Source organism: Homalodisca vitripennis, chromosome 4, assembly GCF_021130785.1.
Source record: "Homalodisca vitripennis isolate AUS2020 chromosome 4, UT_GWSS_2.1, whole genome shotgun sequence".
Taxonomy (NCBI): domain Eukaryota; kingdom Metazoa; phylum Arthropoda; class Insecta; order Hemiptera; family Cicadellidae; genus Homalodisca; species Homalodisca vitripennis.
Window position 1 is genome coordinate 204,540,490 of NC_060210.1, and position 6,178 is coordinate 204,546,667.

A 6,178-nucleotide genomic window follows, 5' to 3' on the forward strand; every position below is an offset into this window, starting at 1 on the left:
AAATGTACTATATACACTTCATCCATTTAATATATTTTTATTTTAAATGGAAAGAGGAATTATGGAATTACATCTGCCGAGATATAAATTATTCAGCGCAAATGTTTATGTTTATATTTCAACAACTGAGATAAATAGAAGTGATTTCACTTTATTATACAGCCATTTTGGGATATTACGTGTATGATTATAAAGATTATTACGGAAGAAATCGAGCAGCGAAAGAGTATATTTTAGAAGTTTTAGAAGGAATGAAAGAGAATAAAATGAATTTAGTAAATAATTTTTCTTAAATAAAAAGATATTTACTAAATAGTGAATCTCTGTACATATAAGTTTTTCCTTAATGAATGCAGCGGAAAGGTGTCATGCTCGTTTTGTAAAAAAGAAATTCTATAAAAACTATGATAGACATTACAACTCAATGATTCATTTGAAGAACATACAACTTTACAACAATGAACTGAATTATTTATTGAAGTGGGCTGAATAGAATCAAATTTCAGATCACCCAAATATGTATAATATAGAAAAATTAGGGGAATTTCAAAGTTTTATTTTCTATATTATTCATCGGATAATTTTAAAACTTTACAGAATTGTTAAAGACATTGATAAAACTATTGATTTTAAACTATACAAAACTTTTTTGAAAAATAGGAATGATATTAGGAAAAAAATTATTCCAAGGCCACTGGACTGAGGAGTGGAAGGACAATTGCACAAAACAAGGATCGGAGTGCTAAGGATTTCTTCTGGTTTGGACCGGAAGAGATGATTAAAAAAAACTTTAATATTTACTTGTCATAAGTACATAATGTCATCTAAAATGTTCAAAGATTTCATCAATAGTTCATGATATATAAGAGTTTTAAGGTAAGGGATGATTGGGGTAGATTTTGACAATTTTGTTATTTTCATGGAATTTTAAGAAGAACTCGCTTGTTTTTGATGTCTTAGATTTTTTTTATATTTTTATGAATATTTAGAAATAGGGGATGATTTCACCCTTATGGATTTTAATCATTTGGCTCTAAATGAGTTTAAAATGTTCTTGTGGTAACACGAGAATACAAGTACTAGAACGTATGCACATTAAAAAAACCGTGATTTTAGCCTCAAAACTTACTGAATTATCTATAATTATTGCGAATGTTTAGCTTGTAACATGTTATTTTTGTTGACATACAAAATTAAATTTAAATTTAAAATATTCATTAGTAAAACCCTAACCCTAATGTCGTAGAACAGACATTTTTTTTAACAATTACGAATAACGACTTGAGTTTTATAATTATCATAAAAAGGAGCGAAATAATTATTTTACTGACGATGAGTCAGACGCTATCTGGCAGGTCCGTGCCCGCACGGATATCGCCGCTTCCCCTCCGATCACGGCGAGAGGAGAAGGCTTCCCCCACCCCCGCGATCGCGCGAACCTATATAATGACAGCCGATTGAAGACACGGAGAGACAGTCAGTGACCGCGACGGCGCGACACCGCCGACGACCGCTGCTCACCACGACTACTTCGACCCCTTCCCCCGACCCCGCTCGCTGAACGACTGTACATCGCGACTCGACGCCCGCCGCCGATATCCAGCACCAGGTAAGGAACAACGACCCTGTTCCTTACTAAAGTGTTTTATCTCCGCCATCAACAATTCTTCCAAATTTTTTTTATGTGAAACAGAATTTAATATTTTATTTGTCATTTATGAAAATTAATCGATCTGAAATATATTAGTAATGTTTGATGGTTATAGATTTATTTTGATAAGATAATTGTTTGATTTTAAATATACTCTTAATAATTTATTTGATATTTAAGGGTATCATTAAATTTAAATAGAATATATTTGACTTTCTCAATTTACTGAAACTTTAATTACTTTTTCAACTTGAATTACTAAAGTTATTCTTTTCTTCAGTTTAACTTATATTTAGAATTTCAATTACTCAGATTATTTTTTTTGTCATTTCGACTAAATTTTAATTACTGTGTTAAAATTTTCCTTTCTAAATTTTTCAGATCTCGCATTTCTTTTCCTGGCGATCGATCTGACACCTCATCCCGAGTTTCCTTTACGAACTTTCCTACCGATTATCTCCTACCCGGAAAAAATACAACAGTCGGGACTCGCCTTAACCACTGCTTTCTTTCCAGCGATTGTACTGGCACCCTATACCCTCGACTTCCTTTTACAAATACTTTCTTCCCACCGACCCCTTCCTTATAAACTAAATCTTATGTTCAATCGTTGTAAATTTTTATATTAGGTATAAAGTTCTCTCGACCATCATTCTGTTGTCTGGCTATTATCACATTTCTTGGCGAATCTCTAATCTACTCGGAAATATTTTTCTTTCTTATTGAAATTCAATCTAACTTTCATTTTATTAATTATTTATATTTTTGTAAGTGATTATCTTTATTTTTCTCCTTTATCTATTTCGGGACTCGCAACCCTTTCTTTTTATTTTTGCGAACGTCCTGACACCCTCACCCCGATAACCTCCTTCAAAATATTTATTTAACGATATTTTAGTTTATTTTTCTGGTGAACTGTGCAGATAGGGTGAGTGTTCAATTTTTCTTTGATATTCCTAGAGCCTTGATATTTATAGTAATTTAGTTTAGTAGCCTTATTGCATGGTGTGTTATAAGTGATTATTTTGTTTTTATTTTCCAAAATTATATGCCTGAGAAAGTAAACTTGATATTTTATTTTGGAGCTATACACTTGCCTACAGAATGAATACAGCTTAGTCTATTTTTATATTATAAATTCATCTAGCTTTTGCATCCCGTAGAAATATTTTTTGTTAATGGTTAGTGCTTGCTTTATGTATATAGTAGTTGCACTGTGATATTGGTGCATGGCTAATCTTTAATTTATAAGATTGTATATTTGCTATTTGGTGTTATTTGAATATTGCTTTTGTTTGCCATTGATATTTATATTTTGCTTTGATTTTGTATTTTGCTTCTACTAACCATCATTATTTAACCAATTAATTATTCCAACCCCGGGCTCTTACAATAATTACTGTATACGACTCCCCGACCAAGTTACCAGTAGAGACTACTCAGCCTACTAGCAATTACTCACTGACCGACGTATTAATAAACAATACAGTATACTGGTGTAATTTTGAAAATACTAGGATTACAGTTTGTTTTCGAAAATCGAACTCGCTTAAACAATAACTTTCCTAAAACAAGAAATTTTTATTTTTCTGAGCAAGATTATTTTTATTTTTTTACTTCTTCAAAATTTTATTGGAGTTGACGTGATGAAGTAAGCCCAACATTATTTTGGAAGTATCAATTCCTTCCGCAGGGCCCTCTGATTCGACTCCTAACAATTTATTTATTTATTATTATTTCAATGGCATCCGCCAATATACAATAATTTCACAAAAGAGCATTCAACAGTTTTTATGCAAAATGAAAAACAAAAAACAACAATGCAAGATGGCTACGGACAAAGGCATTAAAGCTAGACAGGTCAACAAAACTGGATCACAACGATCATTATAACTAAATTAAATAAGAGATGAACCAATATAAGTACATGCAGCTATATCTAGCAATGATAGCTTTACAAAACCAGAATGTGCAATAGGTCTGACAAATATAACATAGTATAAATATCAATAAATACTCAACAATAACAATGACAACTTAACAATACTTAACAATAAACGAATAACAAGTATTGCATGACACATTTAACTATTACTCTGCTAGAACATTTTCATGCAACTTAAATATAACATCAACAAAATAAATAACAACTAATTAAATTACAGAAAGTATTGATTATGCAGTGGAATAATAAATAAGTATTAAGATTTGTGAAATAATATTACAATAGTGAAAAATCACAAACATCATCTCCAACTGATATTAAGGGGAAAAAACTCTATCAATCAATCCTGTTGCAGTCTCTGCATATAAGGTGTGCGATGCTGTCATAAAACATATCACCATCGGAAGGAATGCTGTTTCCACGCCTATGAAGTCGAGCAATAGGACCGTGGTAGCTGTAATTGTTTGAGTGGTGGCAGGTTGAAAACATATTCCTGGATCTGGTTCCAGCAGGCACCAAGAGGGATATCCTACTCAGAAGCTCTGGTGAATCGATCGCCCCGTTGATAAGCTTGTGCAGGAAAACAATATCAAACATTCTCCTTCTGCACTCCAGCGTAGGCAGAAGAAATTCCTGCTCAAGTGCGGGGACAGAGACCTCCCGATAGGCTGCACCTCTCCGGACTCCTTGAAGTCTGCAAAATTTGTTTTGAATACTCTGTAGTTTGTGAATATGAGATGCGTAATGAGGGGACCAAACAAGAGTACAATATTCCAGATTAGGCCGAACTAAAGCCTTATACAAGAGCAGTAGTGTCTCGTCACCGAACGTCCCTCTAGACATTCGAAATATGAATCCTAGCATTTTGTTTGCCCTCAAGGATACCGCATCAATGTGTGCATCGGGTGACAAATTTGTAGTCAAACTTACTCCAAGGTCGTTTACCGAGGTCACTCGCTTGATGTCGCCGGATACAGTGTAATTGAAAGCAACAGGATTCTTCAGACGACAGAAGGTGATTGTAAGACATTTGGTTGAGTTAATGACCATACAACAATAAATAATAGTTGTATGAAATTCTCGAACCCTGGAAATTTCTAACCCAGCTCGACTGGCTATCTGGCAAGTTGCGAATATTTTCGCTTGCCCCGAAAATAACATCGTAAGCTTAAAAGTTGATAATGTTTCCGGCTGATAATAAGAAACTCCCAGAATGATAAGCTAGAATTTGCCCGTGTGTAGCATATTTTTAAGAAATTTACTAAAAATGTTTCATAAATTAAAAGTTATAAGTGTTATATATAATTTTTTTTGTTATTAACTATATAATAATTTACAGTAATAAAAGTGTTCACTTAATTTAGCATATTTTTTTTATTTACTCATAACACTGAAAATGTTAATTAAAAGAAATATTTTTTCAAAGTTTCAAGCTTTGTAGCTTTGTTACTTCTAAAGATATCAAGACACTCCAAATGTAAGAATTATACACCATATTATAATGAACAAACGTCTTTATGACATATATACACATATTTACAACACAAAACATGTTTTCTTTCAAAAACTGAAAAAATGTACAACTGCTTTTTTTAGTCATCTTCACTAGAGTAGGTCCTCTTCCTCCTCCCTGAATGTGTAGGCCTAGTGAAGTGCTCCAACTTATGGTAACACGTAGGGCGAATACCACAGTTACAACTGGGACACCAGAATACACTTTTCTTCCTTTTTACACCGGGATCATCAGCGCAAACAACACAAATTCTTTCATTTTTACCAGGTAAATGCGCAAGTAAATGGCTTCCATCCCTTATTTCATTTGGATTGAGTGTTGCATCTTCCTGGATAGCTAAATTGGATATTATGCTGTCTACAAAGTCTTCTCTAGACATAGGAGAATCAGTATTTTTGTGGTATAATATATATGAATCAAATACCGAAATGCCGAACAATGCGCCACGCCCGCGATGAGTCACCAGCTGCGTTGCCGGTCAGCCGCGTGCCGATCGGCCTTTGGTTTGAAAACAGCTGACAACGAGTAATAATACGGACGTAAACTATATCAAATGAATTGTTAAATATGAGCATAGAAATCAACTGGTGTAAATTACTTTTGTATAACCTTTGTGGTTTTCGCGCAATAACAACGGAAAGTTGACCGACGGCTGTGCCGTCTTTATCAGTTCACAAGCGGTATAAATAGACGGCTGTGCCGTCGGTCATCAGTCGGAGGGTTAAATAAAAAGATATTTGACTAAATAGACAAACTTTTCAAATTCTTAGTTAAGACATTTTTCCTTTATAAATGGAGCTACTAAAAGAATTAAATGAGGTTAGTGATTTAAAGTTCAAAGAATATAAAAAAATTAATGGAATTGGAAGAAAATAAGAAATATAGAATTTTGAATTTGGAGAAAATTAAAGATAAATTCGGGTTTACAATCATTGCAGAATTACAATTATACGGAGGGAATATTTTGTAAAAAGGAATGTCCTCCAAGAGCTCAATGCCTCGCGGGCTGAAATTGTTATTAGATTGGAGGAGCAGGTGCTATTAGTGAACAGAGCCAGCCAACCACAAG